The sequence below is a fragment of the Sapajus apella genome, unplaced genomic scaffold (assembly GCF_009761245.1).
Source record: "Sapajus apella isolate SASKATOON/1434 unplaced genomic scaffold, GSC_monkey_1.0 scaffold60, whole genome shotgun sequence".
NCBI lineage: Eukaryota > Metazoa > Chordata > Mammalia > Primates > Cebidae > Sapajus > Sapajus apella.
Window position 1 is genome coordinate 12,178,281 of NW_022437000.1, and position 20,786 is coordinate 12,199,066.

A 20,786-nucleotide genomic window follows, 5' to 3' on the forward strand; every position below is an offset into this window, starting at 1 on the left:
GTGAAGGGCCTGGTTGGCCCTCGTTTCCCTTTTCAATGGGAAGAGACTGCCTTCATTTGAAATAGAGAAAGGAAAGGGAGTGTGACTCCCATAGAAGTGACAGGAGCCGCCCCACACTTGAGCATGCTGAGGAGAGTACGGACCTGCCATAGAACCTTGAAGGGAAAGCATTTCTGTGAAGGGTGTCCTTAGAAATAGGAGCCACGATGACAAGCACCACCACCACCAACAGCCCCAGCAACGAGGCCAGTCACCAGGGGGACTCAGGCAAACAGGGAGGACACGGCCACAGAAGCACGCCAGTCCCCACAGAGGATGAGAGGATCTCAGTGCTCTCACGTAAGCGATAACTCAGGGTAATTATTCCACCTAGTCCAGGAACGTGGAACTTCATCTAGTGGCTAGAGATATCCAAAGAATTGCCACAGAAAGCCTTTCACAGAATTATTAAGTGATTCATGGGCCCTATTCAGAAATGTTCAGAAACAGAAGGTGCACGTGGGATTTATAAAGGTGTACATTCATTCATCTCTCCTCTGTCACAGAAAAAGTTGGCGATTGCTGAGGCCAAAGTTTCCCGAAATAAAGTCAATGAAACTACTGTGGCTCCAAATTTAGAGACATTCTTTGAATAAGCAAAATGGATTCAGGGAATCTACACATCAAACAAACTCTCGAAACAAAACAAAAAAAGTACTTTATGGCAGACCATTGTGTAAGCTTCAGAATTTGGATAAAGAATAAATAAGGAAAAAATTCTTTTCTTCTCAAAATACACATACATAGCTATTCTTAAATATAACTGTGCCCTTCTCCTCACTGGTACGTAACACAGACAAAAAAGACAAATGGAATTATGGCTGGCATTAGGGCTACTTAGATGATTCCTATGTAATCTGGAAAATGTGTATGATGCAGCATTTACAGGGCACAAGTATACCATTGCCTCGTGTGTCTCCCACCATTACATCAAAAGTGCAAAACGCTACAACACAAAACAATTTGGTTTGGCTTTTAAAATAGAATGAGGAATTTAATTAAGCAAACAGACAAAAAATCCTTTTAAATATAAGATTAGAAAATCTTTCTAAAATTATTTTTTTAGACACAATATCCTGCAGAGTTTTTTAGTTTGAAGCAGAAGAAACCCAGTGGCTCAATGAGAAATGGATTTGATGAAAACACTGGCTCTGTCAGTCTTCCGAGCTGGCTTGCCAGCTCAGTGTTGAAAAAGTTGATAAAAAAAGGTTCCTAAAATCAAATTCTCCTTCTAGAATGCCTCCAAATCTGATTTTCATAAAATGAATTCAGGAAGCCAAGTCTGTATTTATCCTATGTTATTATGTGAGAGAATTTTCCATGACCTCGAAGGGAGAACACACATATTGGTGAGTTTGCAAGTGAAAATCCTATTATAATTTATTTCCAAGAAAAAAAGATGAATGATCCAGAACGTGCTGACACTTGCAGGTTTGCCTGTGAAACGCGTTCTGCCAACACAGAAGCGGGCACTCAGCTGGGACCAGGGGTCTCGGGGCCCACACTCTGAGTTCACACATGCGTGTGGAGCAAGTGTGTCCAGAGACAGTCTGCTGGATATCTCTCACCTGGATTTGCTCATTCAACAAGTAAATAGGACCTATGGGTCCAAAGTGCTAGTACACAGAAACATGACATTTTGAATCATCTGAGAAAGGCAGTTTGCTTTTAATAGAAAAAGGAAAAAATGAAAAACTTTTTTTCTATATTTAAAAAGAGCGTAAGCTGGGCACGGTGACTCATGCCTATAATCCTAGCACTTTGGGAGGCTGAGGAAGGCGGATTGCCTGCGGTCAGGAGTTAGAGATCAGCTTGGGCAACATGCTGAAACCCTGTCTCTGCTAAAATATGAAAATTAGCTGGGCTTGGTGGCAGGCGCCTGTAATCCCAGCTGCTCAGGAGGCTGAGGCATGAGAATTGCTTGAACCTGAGAGGTAGAGGTTGCAGTGAGCCAAGATCGTGCCACTGCGCTCCAGCCTGAGCGACAAAGCGAAACTTCTCTCTAAATAATAAATAAATAAATAAATAAAGCATAGCTGTTCAACCAAGAGGAAAAATTAAATAATTGTCCACATCATGCATGTAAACTCACACCGATTGAAGTGGCAACATTTGGTTTGAATATTTGAATATTTTGTCAGCTTTTCTTAAGGCACACTCATGTATCAGAATTATCTGGGATCTTTCCAAAAAATGTGGATTTCTGAGTCCCACCCAGTAGTAGATAACCATATTAAACACTCCTTCATCTGGGGGTGGGTGTATCTCAGAAATCTTCATTATAACAAACCCTCCAACTAACTGCTTTGCCTATGAAACTTTAGAACCACTGTGTTCAGACAAGGCCTTCACTTCATGTTAACTAATGAAATGAAAAAAAATTCACACCTAAATTTCCCTAGTGCATAAATTTCTTCTATGCAGTCATTGAGCCATTCCAAGCTCTGGAAGTTGAGTTAATTATTGTAACATTAAAAAAAAAATTAGGCCAGGTGCAGTGGTTGATGTCTGTCATACCAGCACTTTGGGAGGCTGAGGAGGGCGGATCACCTGAGGCCAGGAGTTTGAGACCAGCCTGGCCAACATGGCAAAACCCCATCTGTACTAAAAATAAAATAAAATAAAAAATTAGCCGGGTGGGCACCTGTAATCCCAGCTACTCAGGAGGCTGAGATAGGAGAATCCTTGAACCCAAGAGGCCGAGGTTGCAGTGAGTCAAGATTGCACCACTGTACTCCAGGCTGGACAAGAGTGAGAGTCTGTCTCAAAACAAAACAAAACAAAACAAAAAAACACACAAAAGCTTTTTACAAAATTGACTTTAAGACCTCAGAGCTGTGTTATGACCACTTGAAATTTGGCTACTACTACTGAGGAACTGAGTTTTTAAAATACACGTAAATAACACATGGGGCTGGTGGCAGCCGTATTGGGTAGTGCAGACATTGATCATTTCCGTCATCGCAGATAGTCCCACTGAGAGCCCTGCCTTAGAGAATACACCTGTGGCGCCCAGTGCTGCCCAGCTGATCTGAGAGGGCCTGGATGTGTGTGAAGTCCCTCAGCTTCTTTGCAGGAAACCTGCCAGAGTAAAACCAAGGAGTACTCACTCGTACTGTATTTTATTCACACATGAGACACGCTATGACTGCATTGTGTTTATGGACAAAACAGACATTGTCATCAGAAGGTTTATAGATGAAATGGAAATACTCGTTTTCAATTGTATTTTTCAGTTCTAGAAGTCTCATGTGTTTTCTTTCCGACTGTTTTTGCTTCTCTATTGATATTCCTATAGGTCCCACAGTATTTTCACTTGAATCTTTCAGCCTATTTATGATGGTTGTATTAAAGTCCATCGTCTTTGCCATTTTGAGTCAGTTTCTTTTGACTGAGTTTTCGCCTCACATTTTTCTCACATTTCCTTGCTTCTCTGTACACCTGGCAAGTTTTTATTACATGCTGGACATAGTGGGCACCACATTTTTGAGTATCTGGGTTTCGTTGTCCTCACTTGACGAGTATTGAATTCAATTGCAGCAGGCAGTTACTTTGCCTGCAGAGCGACCTGACCCTCTTAAGACTCGATTTTAAGCTCAGTTAGTGGACGCCTAGAGCAGTCTTGACTCTAGGGCTAAGTAACCTTATTCCTAAACCATGTCTGCTCCAGGATATCAACAGAGTGCCTGGTGCTCGATGAGGTCTCTCCACACTGGTGGGTTGGCCCTCATTGTCTTCCAGCCACGTGTCAGTTCTGGAATTTCTACTCAGCTCATTTCCCTGGTCGTCGGTCCTTGCCTGCTGTTTTGGGGTCTTGCCTTAGCAGATAGAGCTAAGTATTCAAAGATGGCAGCAGGCCTCCCTGTGGATTTCTGAAGCGTCTTCTCTGGGCCTCCAGCTCCACGGTGTTGCCTATGTTTCTGGACTCAGCAGGACAGCCTTGTCCTGCCCGGGCTCCACTGGGCCCTGCCTTGGGAAGTCTCGGGGCAGGACGCTGGGCAATCCTGGGGCTCACTTCATTTACCGCCCTTTGTTCAGGGAGCACAGGCCTGCACTCTTACTGTCCAGTGTCTGAAAACACTCATTTCATACGTTTTGTCCGACTGCATGGATTTTTAACAGCAGAAGGTCTAGTTTGATACTAATTTAATTGTGATCAGAAGTAGAAATGCACATGGAAATTGTCATAGCTAAAAGAGCAGTTAGAATTTTTTAAACAACTCAACAGTAGACCTCCCACTAAAAGAAATTTGCCCAAGAGGACGTAGTCCAGATAAGTCAAATATACCTAAGAAGAAACGGTTTTCAGAATTTAACAGACCAGTAACTTGTTACATAATTTCGCCAAATTCTGGACACATATCACTATCCATATGAAATGAAATCAGAAGACGAACCTCGTCCTGGCATGAATATGGCCGATGGGACTAGAAAGCAAGAGCTATGGGTTCTTCTGGATCCAGGGCACCTCCTTTACAGCTTAGACTAGCACTTAGCTCCCTAACTGCATACCAAGGTATGCTGGGACCTCACAGCAAACTCACAGGGGGGCCAACAACATTGATATTTTCAGCGTTCACCACACAAGCTAGTAGCCCCATATGGTTCACAGTTCCACATTAGGCAGAGCCACATCCCTCACGGCAGCCTGGTCTCTGTGAATCTGGGTTCTGACAGTTGCTGCAATAAAAGAGCAAGTCCCCCACAAAAATCAAAGTAGCACGTGGAACGAAGGTGGCAGCAGCTAAATCTGCTTCCAGTGGCAGGAACACACATACCATTAGTAAGAAATCATGACTAGTGAAGAATGTAATTAAAATCTCACTCTTCTCTCTCTCTTTTTGGAATTCATTGGGGGAAAAAAGAAGGCTATTTACCCTGAAGGGTTTCCCATGGTCCAGGCTGCTGATTGCATTCGTGGTGTCATTTATCATTCCCTCTTCCGTGAGTTTTCTGGGAACTGACAGTTGGACTCAGAGTCCTGATACTGTTCAGGTTTGATTTGGGGAAAAAGGGAAGCAGCGTGACTTCCGGGAGTTGGCGCCATTGAGGGTTCACGCATGAATCTATTCGTTAATCAGGAGATGTGAAATGCTTTTTAGAATTCTGTCATTACTATAATGTAGCAGTTATAATGCTTCTACAAAGGAAAAAATGTGTCTTCTTGACTGTTAGGTGACCCAGTGGTAGAGTTAGTACAGAAAGCCGGTTTGCACATCCTACAGTCTTTCCCTTTATTTACCAGTTTTCAAAGTAGCGAGTTGGTTCCTTATATGCACTTTATTTTGTGCATTTAGAAACATTATCCTGAGAAGGGGTTCCAGGGCTTCATCAGAGTGTCAGAGGGGCTGATATCACAAAGCAGTTAGGAACTCCCATTTTAGACTATTCCAGGAGTCACAGAGGTCACTACGACATCTTGGGCTTAGTAAAAGGATGTTAATTTTTAGCCATGACCTGATTTAAGATTAAGTAAATCAAATTTGCCTTTGGACTTTTACCAATGTCAACCTTCCCAGAACCCACTGCTGTTCAACCTCTTCTCTTGACATTGGTAAAAGTTTTTTCACTTTATTTTATTGCATTTTAGGTTTTGGGGTACATGTGAAGAACATGCAAGATTGTTGCATAGGTACACACGTGGCAGTGTGATTTGCTGCCTTCCTCCCCATCACCTATATCTGGCATTTCTCCCCATGCTATCTCTCCCCAACTCCCCACCCCCGCTGTCCCTCCCCTATTTCCCCCCACAGACCCCAGTGTGTAGTGCTCCCCTCCCTGTGCCCATGCGTTCTCATAGTTCAACTCCCGCCTATGAGTGAAAACATGCGGTGTTTGATCTTCTGCTCTTGTGTCAGTTTGCTGAGAATGATGCTTTCCAGGTTCATCCATGTCCCTCTTCTAAGACCCACTGGAGCTCGGGAGCGATTCCAAGCGATCACCACTTCCTTTGTCTCCACAGCACTCCGTCTTTGCATCTTGCTGGCCGGTGAAGCTCCACCCGAGTTGTACTGTGATCTACACCATATGCAGACCCTTCAGTGGTAGCTGGGGTGGAGGGGCACTAATTTGAAGTCAGATGATCTCATTCAAATGTTGACTATGCTACTTACTCACTTTGTAAACATAGAGCAAATTGCTTCACATCTTTGAGCTGGTTTCTTCAAATGGAAAATGGCAAAAATGATACATAACTTGAAGGACAGTTTCGAGAACTAAAAAAGGAAACATTCTTGAAAGATTGAGACCTTAGAAGTTCTCAGTAAATATTTGTTAAATCTGACTCTCCATTCCAAAATGCAGGGGATTTGTTCATTTGATCTTTGGTGCTGGCCATAGTAGTAAAGGAAAAAAAAAACTATTGCACTGTGAGACAGTCCTGATTTAGGAATGTAAGCAATAACATTCCCACCCTTTACAACGAACTCTCTCTCTCCCTCCTCTCCTCTCTCTTCTTCCTTCCTTCTTCTTCTTTTAGAGCTGCGTGATTCCAAAATGCTCCTGAGAGCAAGCCGCACTCCACTCACAGCATGGCTGGTCTTCCCTGGTCTGAATGGGGCCGCCCCAGTGAAGACATTCAATGCAGTTGGCTTCTCACCACCCTGGCTTGTAATGGCCACATCGGGCTCTAGCCTCTAACCCAGTGGCTTCTGTACCATGTCAGCCACCCCTACACCATCAGAGTCCATTCCATTTGGTTAGTCTGAAAAACCGGTGTTGTACTCACACCCCTGGGATTCTTTCTGTGCCCCTCCCTGGCCAAAACCCACTTCCAAGTCTGAGAACCACAGCCTCCCAGCATTCGCCCACCAGCCCTTTCTCTTCTCTTCCAGATGGCTTCCTGTCGTCGTCCGAGCAACTGCGGCTCTCAGGCTGGCCCAAGCCTGTGGCCTGTGTGCCCTCCATCGTCAGGGACACCGCTCAGGACAGGCTGCACCAAGGGTGGAACAGCAGGCTTCCAGGGACAATTCGAAGTCATGTCAATGCAGGTTTGGATATTACTGTTCCTGCGTATTCGCTGTGTCTCCCTGAACTTGTTTCCTTATTTGTCACCAGGGTATGAGAAACACCCACCTCAGCCTTGTTATAAGAATAAGTAACAGATTTTTTTTTTTTTTTTTTTTTTTGAGGAGAGTCTCACTCTGTCACCCAGGCTGGAGTGAGTGGTGTGATCTCTGCTCACTGCAACCTCCACCTCCTGGGTTCAAGCAAATCTCCTGCCTCAGCCTCCTGAGTAGCTGGGATTACAGGCATGTGCCATTGTGCCCAGCTTATTTTTTGTATCTTTAGTAGAGACTGGGTTTCACTATGTTGGCCAGGATGGTCTCGATCTCCTGATCTTGTGATCCGCCTGCCTTGGCCTCCCAAAGTGCTGGGATTACAGGCGTGAGCCACTGCGCCTGGCCAATAACAGATTTAAAGTGGCTCATGCCTGGGATGTGTCAGCAAATGTTAGAGACGTAGCAGGCGGCAGCCCCTTTCCTCCTTCCTCCTCTTTGCCTGTCCAGGGAAAGGCTCTCTCTCTGCTTTGGTCTGGAGGGCACTCCTCCTGGTCCCACAGATGCCCTCAATTATGCCCCATAGCTCTGCGGTAAAGGCCCAGCTGGAGTCACACTCCTTGGGTGAAACCCAAGGCTGACACTGTGTGATTTATAATCAGGAAAAAGAGACAGGTCTCCTATGAAGATGAGATGAGATGATGAAGGTGCAAATAGCTGGGCTTCTGGTGCGTGCTGTGTTCTTAGTAAACGTGACGGTGACAACGGTTGTCCACTCTCGGGATCCTCAGTGCCTCCTGCCATCGGCCTCCTCTCTGCACCCCTACAGCCCCCGAAGCACTGGAACTGCCCTCCCTCCTCCCTCCTCCCTCCCCCTCCACCTTCTCCCTTCTCCCTCCTCCCTCCTCCCTCCCAGGGGAGCTGAGCTTCATGCAGGGTCCTGTTCCCTGAGCCCCTCCTCCCTTCAGGCCCTGCCCCTCCACTCCACCCAAGTCCTCCTGTGAGGGCTCACAGTGACCTTTTACTTCTCCCCACGCAATGAATATGCTGAAACTTTCACCAACTGGACTTCCTCCGGCCTTTTAGATAAGTGATAATTCATCCTTGAGGTCTCTCCTCCCTTGGCATGTGACTCCAACCAAGCTATATGCAATGTACACAAAACCACTTAGCGTCTGTCAGTGGTTTCTCATTGCCTGTAGGATGATGTCTAAACTCTTCTGCGTGGCATTCTCGGATGCTCACGATATGATTCCTGGAAAATAAGGCTCCAGTCTTCTTTTCTCTGTTCCTTCGTAGGCACCCCACTCCCCACAATGTCAAAAAACCTCGCAATTTCCCAGCCCCAACATCCTCTCCTAGAACTCCATGCATTTGTTCATAGCACACTCCCTGACTCCTCTGCTCTCAACCAGAAAACTGCTACTCATCCCATTCCCAACCTTCTCAGAGAAGCCAGGCCTCCTGGAGCCATGCAGAGAGGGACTTTGGGAGGAAGATTCTATTAGGTTCTCGCAGCTGTATCTGACCTGCATGGAGCCAGCTCTGCCGGCAGCGCTGGCTTCTGTCAACATGCACGGGTGGCACAAATCCTGGCACACATGCCGGTGAGGACAATAGCAAGCTGGGGCGCCACACTCACTCTCAGACTGAGGTCAGGGTGTTTCCAGATCGTTCTCTGTCTTTGAGAGCATTTCCCTGACCGTATTCCAGTACCCACACAAGCAGTTCCAGGGCCTGAGAAATAAGCTGAGTTCTGAGCCCTGCCGCGATCCCATTCAGATAAGTGAAAGTGGAATGTGATCATTCCACAGAATTAAAGACTGGAAAGAGCATCTGATTTTGGAAGAACCATTTTTTAAAATGGATTTGTATGCATAGCATCCATTGCAGTTGGTGACGGTGGAGTCGGTGACTAATAAAAATGTCATTTCCTGTGATTTTTATAAATTACAGTAAATATGCCAGTAATCACCCACATTAGCTGCTGAAATGCAAGCAGCCAGCTGGAATAGAGGCCAGGGGACCCCATTGAGGCCTCAAGAGGGAGACCCACAGGTGCAAATTGACACCTAGGAAAACAGTAGTTAATACATGCTAGAATTTGGAGAAGTGGAGAAGTGTTAAAATAAATGTATGTCAAGCAGACAAATTTGGACTTCTCCATGAGGATCTGTCACATCAAACAGGAAATAGCTATAAATTACTTGTAGTAGTAAAAATCTTGTCATTTATAACCTTTAAGGCAATGGGCTCATTTAACACATCAACTCACAGATCATAATCTCCGGGAGCCGGCCTGAGTATTTACCTCACTTTTAATGTGTGGAAGCTGGGGCAGCCATGCATGAGCTGCGAAAGGCCCCACACTGCTCTGTCGGCTCTTCAAGCCACGGGACGGGCCAGATTGAGAACTGCCTGAGGCTTGCGGGATGAACATGTCAAGATAGGAAACCCTTCCTGCTCCTGTAAAAATGAAGACATGCCTGAAAATGTCATGCCTTGGGTAGTCTCATGAATAAATCCAAATAAATCCCACCATTATTCTGTTTATTTGTTTCACTTATAAGCTATTTGAAGCCATTGGAGCTGAAAGTGTATTTCAACACGCCAAGCACATTTAGAGTATCTTGTAATCATCTTGCTAACCAGGGCGCAGGCGAACCATGAGTGGAGTTCTGTGTTTATTTCAGATACCTCAGTGTACACTGCTCAGTTAAGAGACCACGACCTGAGACATTGTTTCAAAGAGGTGAAAAAGCCTCCACTCAAGTGGCCCAGGAGCGTGATCCAGGAAGATGAACACACAGAACCATCTTCTGCGTTGCTGGAAAATTCAATGGAAAGTAGGTATTTATGAAAGAGACGTTTACTGCAGTTTGCATGCACTGAATAGATATTTGTGGATTAATTCATCCAGGGTTGGGGGAGAGGCCCCAAGAGGATGGTAAGAGCAAAGAACAGCCACAGGCCAAGTTGACCCTTTCCTTCCGTGAGAAAAAGTCCCGCAGGCAGCGTTGAGCGCGTAGCTCACACTCGCACATACTTGGCCTCATGAGCCGTAAGGAAGAGCAAAGCTGATTTCCAGAAAGACGTGAACTCACAGTTGTGCTTCTCTCCACCTCCCCTTGCTGCTCTCCCTGCTGTCTCTACAGCTCCCCACTCTCTCCTGCACCTGCGCTTGGTCAGTGCTTAACTCTGACGGGAGCAAGGAGTGCTGTCTGCTGCAACTTGCTGGGACTCAGATGCCACTCACGAGGCATGCAGAAGTGAGCACACAGGGACACGCATGCACACTTGCACAGGCATACACAGGCACACACAGGAACACATGCGCACACCTGCACAGGTGTATAGGAACACACACAGGCACACACACACACCAGCACAGGCACACAGGGACACACAGGCACACACACGAAAACCTGCACTGGCATACACAGGCACACACACACACACCTACACAGGCATACAGGAACACACAGAAACACATGCGCACACCTGCACAGGCATATAGGAACACACACAGGCACACACAGGCACACACACACACACACACACACCAGCACAGGCACACAGGGACACACAGGCACACACACAAAAACCTGCACTGGCATACACAGGCACACACACACACACCTACACAGGCAGACAGGAACACACATAGGCACACACAGGCACACACACACATACCTGCACAGGCACACAGGGACACACAAGAACACACACACACAGCTGCACAGGCACACAGGCACACAGAGGCACACACATGCACAACTGCACAAGCACACAGGGATACACACAGGCACACAGGAACACAAACACACCCCTGCATAGGCACACAGTAACACATACAGAAACACAGGAACACATATGCACACCTGCACAGGCACACAGGAACACACGGGAACACACACACCTGCACAGGCACACAGGAACACACACACACACCTGCACAGGCACACAGGGGCACACAGAGGCATACACATGCACAGCCACACAGGCACACAGGGACACACACAGGCACACAGTAACACACACACACCCCTGCACAGGCACACAGTAACACAAACAGAAACACAGGAACACATACGCACACCTGCACAGGCACACAAGGACACACATGCACACCTCCACAGGCACACAGGGACACACATAGGCACATAGGAACACACACACATGCCTGCACAGGCACACACAGGAACATATGTACACACCTGCACAGGCACACAGGGGCACACAGAGGCACACACACACACACACACCCCTGCACAGGCACACAGTAACACACACAGAAACACAGGAACACATACGCACAGCTGCAAAGGTACACAGGGGCACACACAGGCACACATAAGAACACACACACACATCCACACAGGCACACGCAGCCTCAGCAGGGCATGTTTAGAGCTCCTGGGTCTGATGGCAGGTACCTTTCCCCCACATGCTTTCCACATGCTGCCAAGGCCCACTTCTAGGGCAGTAAAAATTAGTCTCCATGTCTGCCTGTCTGAACACAAGCTAACTTATAAGGAAACATGAAATTTAATTTAAAATTGAAGTTAAAAGTTTCAAATTAGGTCTACTTTAAATTATACTTGAACTATTAGATCGAATTTAAAACTTTTAACTTCATTTTAAAATTTAAATTAATTAGGTTTAACTGGTTCCTTTAAAATTGCTGATCTCTCTCTGAACTTAATCCTATTTTCAAAATTATGGTCAGTTTTCTTAGACTGGTAGAGTCCTTGGTGTCAGGAGGGAGAGGTATTTGAAGGTGAATTATGAGAACATTTCCAGGTAGAGTTTAGGCACAGTTTAGATCACGTAGAGAAAAACCAGTCTTCCAGAGAGAGAAGCTGCTTCTAAGAACCAAATTATTCTCATTAACCACATCCAATCTGCAGTACCAAAACCAAACCCCAACCCAGACCAACCAGCCTAAATTGTTCACATTACTTTGGCAGGCACCAAATATGCATATGTGTATCAGATGAGGTGAACAATTCGATTTCTTTCTCTAATTTAGATAATTTCTGGGGAAAAAAAAACTAGCAATCCACATCTTTTGCCTCAATTGCTAGATTATAACTGACGAGATATTTATATTTTTAACTTTTCTTTCTCCTTTGGGTGAGGTGGCTGGAATGGATAAATGTTTCAATTCTACATTTTGAAACTGCGTATTTATGGAGTCGGTGTTACCTGTTACTCACATGTGATTATTGACAATTTATTAATTTACAACAAAGTTAATTTCCATAGAACAATGGGTAATTTTGAAAATATTTGGACAAAATGTTGCAAACTCATTATTCAAGGAACTCAAAAATGCATATTGTATTTCTTTGGTTCTATATAGATACCAATTTTAAATATTTTCATCATCTCTGGAATCTAAATACACCATTACCATCAGTGACAACTTAGAATTACAATTGGCAGAGTTTTTTCTTTGATATCAGCATGTAAAATAAAGATGTATCTTATTATAAATGGTATCTTAGGTTTGTTGAAATAGAAAGAGTGTGTGTATGTGTATGTGTGTGTGTGTGTGTGTGTGTAAGTAACCGACAGATAATTTCTTGTCCAGATGGTCTCAGGTGTAAAAAAAATGGTTTGTGTCAAAAATCAGCTATTCTTCCCTAATACCTTTTGATGTAGGGATTATAAATTATAGCCTCAAACTTCTGCATAGCTCTTTTTATTCTAAAAACTTCTTGTCCTTATAATGGGTGGTTCATGCTGGTTTGCAGTGCCTATTTAACAGAAAATTTCTGTTGCTTTGCATCCTGCTCCCATTGACTAAAAAAAATCTACAAATGAAAATTCTAGGAGATCAGTTTCCCATTTGGTACCAAAGCTGAAAATGAGTCCCCTTAGCTAAAAAAAAAAAATTATTATCATTGAATGGGGTTTAGTTAATCTCATAAATTGTTAAATAAGCATGACCACTATGCCCACTTGCAGCAAAATACAGTGCCACATTTGTACCTGTTCTCGGGAGACTTTAGAAGGCAGTTACTGTCATGCAGAAAAGTCTCCACTACTGGCCCCTCAGCCCTGCCACATGGTATTTCTGGTCTGAATCTTCCTGTGTCCTTTGTCAGAGCCAGAAGTCCTGGAGAGCGTTGCGAGCCAACTGTAAACATGAAGTCAGGTGGAGGTGACGTGGGCATAGTGGAGGGGAGAGAAACTTTAGATTTTTTTAATTTTTAAATGATTGGGATTCCAGACAGGAAAAACAACGATGTCGGCACTACACTGGAACACCTCTTCTTGCCACAAGCACGCTGGCTATGGGACTCACAGAGGCTGTGCACACAGACATGCAGTGAATGTCTCCATTCTTTTTTTTTTTTTTCTCCCTGATAGTTATACCATTTAAGGGTTGAGGTTGATACTGCTTCACTTTCAGCCCTCTGCTCTCTACCTGATCTCATTCTTTCTGGGACCATCCTATATGCACGATTTAAAGGGAATTACCTATTACTTCAATTATTTGTTTCTTATCAACTGATGTTAAACTACAAGGATTTGCATTGAAAAGACACAAAGAAAGAGCAAGTCATGGCACATCGCCAAATGAAAGAGTAATGTTCTGCTGAATTCAGCCTAAATCATTTACTGCTATGTAAAAGTGGAAAAGTGGAAGGTGAACCCTTTGACCAATAAATCTCTCCTGCCCACGAAACCCTTATCTGGTCTCCTGCAATGTATTCCACATGAGGAAGCCACCATCTCGGGCTTGGGCTTGTGATTTGTAAACCTGATCTTCTGCACTCTGTGTCCTAAATATGGATAATTAGCATCAGTTTATCACGCCTCTGCATATTTTCTCTTCTCTCCAAACATGCATGCTTCTGTTGGCTGCCATTCTGCTACAGAAGATTATGGAGACAGATTGCAGAGAATGAATGTGCTAAACGAGATTAGGAAGGAATAGAAATAGCGACTTCGCCAATAAATTCCTCGTGAGAGCCTTATCATGCAATTACACGTTGACTTGCTTCACACTCTCCCAGCCTCTTAATCCAACACCCCCACCAGGAACGAAATTTCACTAATTTCTGAATTACTGCATATCCTCCTGACTTGTTACTGAGAATGGTTGGAAGGAGAAATGTTGCTGAAAACAACATGTCAAACTTTATTATAAAAAGTAAACTTTAACTGTCAAAGCAGGCGGTATGAATTTGGAATGTTTAAAGCATTTTAGCATCGACAAAAGGATTGGCATAGAGAGAAATTCGACTTTTCTTTGAGATTCACCAATTCTGCCATTGTGTCACCTTTGGGGACTCAGAACTGGCTGAAGGGGGGTTTTCCTTGCTTTTAAACAAGACTATCTGATGTGTTTAAAAACAAGACAAAGCATCCACTGATTTTTCTGACTTCTTATTATTACTGATAACAGTCACGATGCCCCTGGGTAATTCTGGGCAAATCACTTGACCTCTCGTAAGTGCCACCTCCTCCTGGCTTAGAGGCACCGCTTCACCTCCACAGCCCCTCCTGGCGCCAGCGTGCTGCGGCTTCTCACGCACGTTAATGTATAGAAATAGAAGTCCTGCCTGTCCCAGGTCTCCAAGAATGCTGTAACAGGACATCTACAGGGGGAGCTCTCTTCTTGCTCTTCTTCGCCAGTTAATGTGATTCTCCCGGGGCTTTATAATAAGTTCGGTATTTAAAGAGGCCCATTAAACCTTTCGATCCACCAGGGGACTATTTATAGCACAGAGCAGCAGTCAGGCATTGTGGTGCCCCTACAAAGGCAAGGTTCTGCAGCAGGGGAAAGAAAACCTGGAAGACTGAACGCGTGTTTACTAGAAGGAATGCAAATCTAGCTCGGATATTAAAACTCGTGCTTCATATTTGTGCTTGCAGAAAAGGAAAAGAGTCCAATTCATGGTGGCAAGAATTCACTAGCAAAAGAAATGCACAGCGATTTTAAAGAGAGTTGTACATGGGGATCACATGTCGTCTTCACTTTCTTTCCCACAAGTAGTGCCTGTGCCGGTTCACTGACGAGAGGGCCCTATGAACCCTCCAGAGAAAAGATTCCCTATTTCCCTTCCAGAAGACCTGCTTGCAGGCCTTGAGTTTTGAGAGGTAAAGCTGGGCAGCAGTCATTGATGAATAGGTACTGAGTGTCTCCTCTGCACACACTTCCAGGCACGGCTCCAGGACCACGGGGTGAAACAGCAGCAGGAAGGAGCCCTGTCCTGGAGGAGCTGGCTTGCTTTTCTTCTGCGAGCTGGATGCTTTTCTACTGGCTGCCAAGTATCTCCATTTTTGGAGAGAAAGCCAGCCTGGAACCCTGATTTACCTTGATTGGGAAGGAGGGACCCAAGGGCCTGGGGGACAGCCCTGGGAGGCACTGATCTAAAGGGCTAGACCCTTGATAAGAAATTACAGCAGAAGAACGCCTGTCTTCCAGAACCTGCCACGGAGGCTGCAGTGGGGTGGGGGTGGGGGGTGCTTCCAGCTGCAGGCACCTCTACGCCTACATTATCTGCAAGAAGGCACACACACACACACACACACACACACACACACACACACACACCCTGGGCGTCAGAGAAGTCCTCCCTTCCCTGCACCTCCTCTTTCCCAAGCCCCTGAAATCCAAAGGTGCCTTTTTGGAGGCGCGGGCCCTGCTGAGTGGATGCGGGGATGGGAGTCACTGGAGGCCCAGGGCTGGTTTTGTGTTTTTGTTTCCTGTTAAGAGTACTGTGGAGGCTTTGCAGTGCTAGTTTTGGGAAATCTTAGGTTTGGCTTCATCTAACTCCTCTACTGGAGCAAGGCGCGCAGCCAAGACTGCTTAGACCTCCCCAGGCCACGGGTGGGTGCGCGGCAGACCAGGGGCTGGCAGCCCAGCTCAGCACCTGCAGGCGGGTGGGGGGACAGCCGTTTGGCGCGAAGACCCCCGCCCTGGGCAGGGGACAGAAAATGTGAAATCAGATGGGGAGTTATTAATAACTGTCCTTCCCTCCTCTCTGCCGTGTTTCCTGCATCCGTGCGCTCTGCTGGAGTGGGGCGGGGGCAGGGGCGCGGGGAGGAGGAGGGGGCCGTTTGCCATTAATCTGGGAACAAGCGGCTAACCTCGGTGACTGGTATTTTCGCTTTTCTTTTCTCACTTTTCTCAGTGTGGGGAAAGCAGTCAAGCCCGCGCGGAGCGATTGTGAGGGGCTCTGCTGGAATTTGGCAGCGCGGAGGCTTGGAGAGCAGCCCCATGCTGGCTCCCATTCAGCCGGCCCGTTTTCCTCGAGCTTTGGAAGTTTCACTCAGCCGTGCACTCAATGGCTTCACAAAGCTGATTACAAGCTTCAGCGCATTCCTGAAGGAGCCAAAAGCGACGCAGGTGCAAACGAGCCGAAGGAGCCCCTTATCCCGGTGACAGAATGGGACAAGCTGGGAAAGGCTTGGACCACACAAATCCAAGGCTCACCAGGCAGCAGAAAGCCTGCCTTGGGAACCGGGGGTCATTATCCGCCCTATTCAGCGGGGCCCGGGGACCCTGGGAGCCCAGCGAGGCCAGCCAGGGCGGGAGCACCTCCGCCAGCGCGCGCCGCCGACGGTGGGGGGGAACCCCGCTGGGCGCTGCGGCCAGGCCGAGGCTCAGGGCGCTGGGCCGTGCGTTTGCACGGCCTGCGTCCGTGAAACCCGTTTTCGGGCAGGCCGATGTCAACCCTAGTGGGGACACAGGAAAAGGAGCGTGCCAGGAGGCCACGCGGCACGTGGGCAGTGCGCAACTTCTGTCGGGGTCCAGGCCGCACGGCCCCGTCTCAGCCGGGGTCCCCAGGCCACCGACACCCAGCTCCGGGGTCGCTCTGCGGCCTTTCTCCGATGCCCACCTTTCCCGATGATCCCCTCCCCCGCGTGGCAGCGCAGGCCCGCGGAGAGCGACCCCGGGTGGGACAGTGACCGCGCGCGTGGAGTGGGGATGGCGGGTCATGCAGCCATGGTCTAAGAGCGCTCGATGTGGTCTAGGACGCTTTCGCTGCGAGTTTGATTCCGCGGCGAGGGCGAAGGGCAGTTTCCTCGCACTCAGGAACCGCAAAGTCGGGACTGCGGGCGCCAGAAAGAAACGGGCAGCGCCTCATGGAACTCGTGGGGGAAGAGGGACTGCGGGAGCGGGACGCAGGGGCGGGAGAGGCGCTGCGGGGAGGGGAGCGCAGTGGAGGGGGTAGCTGGGGGGTGGGGGGCGCTGGGGGCGGGGAGCGCTGGGAGGAGCTGCAGCTCCAGTGCCCTGGAAGGCCACCGCGTCCGAGTCAGAAGCCCCGCGCTGCGTCTAGGAGGGCTCAACACGCAGACCCCGCAGGGGCCGGAGTTCGGAGCACCCTCGTGTGTGCCCCTCTCCCCGCGCCCTGCCCCGCAGCGCGCCGGCCAAGGCCTCGGCCCTGCCTGCAGTGCTCCGGGCCTGGTTGTGCCCCGGGGTCCCCGCGGGCAGGGCGCGGGCCGGCAGGGCGCGCGCGCCGACGTTCTTTTGTCTGATAACTAATTTGAGTTAATGCGATCTTTATGTAAAGCTAACAGCGGATAATTGTCTATTTTCTCGCCAACAGTCTCCATCACAATCACTTAACTGGAAACCTGCGGTTGGATTAATCGTTATATTCCCGAGATGAGCGTCGCTGCAATCCTCAGCGAACGCGGGTGGGGATATGGAGACACCTCCCGGGCGCTGGTGGGGCGGGTGCTGGCCAGCTCCGCTCCCGCCAGCGACGCGATGTGCCCAGGTGTTGGTGCCCCCGGGCGAGGGCGGTGGGGCACCTTCCCCGGGACTTGCTTGACTCGCTTTTTGCTGGAGTAGGGGTGCGGGAGTACAGGAGGCGGAGGGAGGAGGAGGGGCGAGGGAAGGGAGGCCTGTGGGTCCGCGGCGCAGCCTGGGTGGAGCGCAGCCTGGGTGGAGCGCGGCCTCGGGAGGCCCTGGGCGCATCGCGGCAGGGCCCCGGGCTCCAGGCACCGGAGGAGCGGTCAGTGCCAGAGCGCAGAGTGTTTCGCTTGGGGGAACGTTGCCTTCAGACCCTCGCCTCCCCGCTGCCCCGTGGTCTCGGTTCCACTGGCTTCACCCATCGTCCCACCCACCCTTCCCACTTGAGGTCCCACCCCGCCCCAGGAGCCCCTCCTTAAGGATCCAGGTCTCTGAACATCATTGGCAACAGTTACACTCCCCACAACTGAAATCTCCGAGAGAAGAGTCCCAGTTCTGCCTCTGCTCCAGGGCTAGTGGTAAAGATGGTGGCGGGTGGTGCGTCAACTCTCTAGGGAAGAGGAACTTGCATTACAAAGACTTGTCTTTCTAAGCTGAAGTCAAAACAGGGGCGTCAAGCGCGCTCCGTTTGGCGGCGGTGGAGGGGCTGTGCGCCCGCGCTGTCCCAGCCGGAGCTGCCGTGGCTGGTGATTGGAGGCTTCACGTCCGGGCGTCCGGCGCTTCTGCAGCTGGGATTTGCCGGCCAAGGGCCGCAGTTGCAACTTTTCAAAAGGGTGTTTCTGGAAAATAACAAAAAACTGGTGACAGTTTTTGGCTACAGAGAATGGAACTGCTTCCCTTTGGCAATGGAACTTTAAACTTCCAAGAGTGAGAAATGCAATGAAATGAAGTGCCATAAGATCACTGGATTTTCCAGATAACCCCAAATTACTCCCAAAATGAGGCTTTGTAGATTCTTGTTAAAAATCTCGAATTTCCCCCTGCAATATCTGATGAGGTCTTTAAGAGCAAACAAGTAAGCCCCACCTCGAGAATCAACAAACCCAAGCTCTGGCCAAGGCTCCCCGCGTCGTTTTCTTCTCATCAGGGTTGGGGGATGTCCCGCCCCATCGCTCACCTGGCTTTTGTCACCTCGGTCATCTTGAAGTGACCGTGGACAATGCTGCTCCCCGCCGCAGAGCCGCTGGTCACTCAGGCAGAACGGGGTATGCAAATGGCTTGGAGAGGACGAGGCCCTAACACTGCGCCCATTGTCCCGGGCCTCAAAGCGCCGAGCAGCTGCGCAGACTTTCTGTGCAGGGACCCTCGGCCGCCACGCTCATGTCATCATTGCAAAACATCAGCTTTGGAGAACTATGCCACCTGAATTCATTAGCAGCCTTCTTTTCCCCGCGACAAGTTTCAAAGTTCAGACCCCTTCCAACGTTGGTAGGGGTAGGAGAAGGAGAAGGGGCCCGGGAAGGGGGTCTTTCAAAGTGGGGCCGGGGGGGGGTCCTGGTCTCCTCCTTCTGATGGGTCCTGCAGCTTTAAAAGCCTTCCTTGGGGTTCTGAGCGCGAATGTCTGACTCGAACGACCCTGAGATTTGGACATATTCCCGTTTTCTCTCAAGTGTTGCTTTTATGTTGCCAGTTTAACTTCACTGAAAGAGGCACACAGAGCAAGTCCAGCGAATTTCACAGAGGCATCATCTTCTCTTTTAACGATAGAGGCAGTGATCGTTTCTGAATCGTAGCCTTTAGGGTGAACTCACAACAATGCATGTCAGAGAAGCTGCGCGCCCTACAGCAAACCAGCTAAAACTCCAGGCCGTGCTCCTCAGACTGCAGGATTGCAAGTAGCTCACGGACTTCCAGTGCCCACTGAGGGCCGAGGGGAGGCGCGTCTCCGCGACCCAAGGACCTGCGTGCACGCCCGCTCTCCACGCCGGTCCCCTGCCCGCACCTGCCCAGGTGGCCTGGTCTCTCTAGAACCTGGACGGTGGGGAAGGGTGCTCCTGATGCGCCGGGAGGGTGCAGGGCGGGCGGGGACGGGCGAACGAGACCCAAGGGCGCTAGAACCCAGGAGCGCAAACCACCGTTGGGGCCTGAGGGACCCAGAGGTGGGTGGGGTCAGTTTCTCAGATGTGTGGGAGGCCGCAGGCGGGGTCAACTAAGGCAGTTTCCCTCCCCCAAAGAACACTCGTTCTCCTCCGCCCAGGATCTCCACTAACGTGTCCTTCCGATTCTTCACAGGACTCCAAGCTGCTATTCCCTCTCTGCAGCTTCCGAGGCTGGGAAAACTTCCTAGGAGAAGGCAAGAGACAGCCACGAGCCAGGGCCGAGGACTAAACGTTGGGATCGGAGAGCGCAGAGGGGCGGGTTCTCCCCTGCGCACTCCAAGGCCTCTCCAGCACCCGCGAGGTCTAGCGCCCAGGCCCCCGAAATGCCTGCTCTCCCCCTGACAAATGGAGGGGGTAGGATGTGGAGGGGTAGCGCAACCCGTTATGTTTTTGTAAACACAAGAACAGAAAAATAAATGGAGGAAATCTATTTATTGGGTGTGTCATTTTTGGTGGGGGGCGGGGTTGGAGGGGGAGTCATCTAGACCCAGGAAAAGCTACAGTGCCTCGTGGGAAGTGGGGTTTGGGGGCAGGCTCTTGGTAAATGCGGATCCCTTTGACCTGGAACACCATCTCGTTTTCTCCCTGGAGAATTGTATGATGTGGCCTGAAGGGTCTACAAGGTCTCAGATCAGACCCCGCCGAAGCTCCTCCCCAAGGTTCCTCATCTGTGCCAGCCCCTGGCTGGGCCCGGGCAGCCTTGCCCCCGTCCTCTGGCCCCAGTTCCTACCACCCTTCCCACCATCCCACGTGCAGGCAAGGCTGAGGCTGCCGAAGGCCAGGGGCAGGGCTGCAAGCCAGAGGCGGCTTCTGGAGACGTGGCTGTGGGAGGGGGAGTGCCAGGAAGTTGCCAAGAGAGGGAGTTTTTGCCGGTGTGGGTCACTGATGTCCCCGCGGGGGTGGGGGACAGTGCCTGGCTGACTGTGGGTC

The 20,786-nt window shown here is 49.1% G+C and overlaps 1 long non-coding RNA gene across 1 annotated transcript; it reads left to right on the forward strand.

The window, feature by feature from the left end:
• The first annotated feature begins 19,041 nt into the window (after nt 1–19,041).
• Nucleotides 19,042–20,286, forward strand: LOC116528827. Its single transcript, XR_004259222.1, has 2 exons — nt 19,042–19,735; nt 19,990–20,286. It is a non-coding gene; the product is annotated as an uncharacterized LOC116528827 (long non-coding RNA).
• Nucleotides 20,287–20,786: the final 500 nt, after the last annotated feature.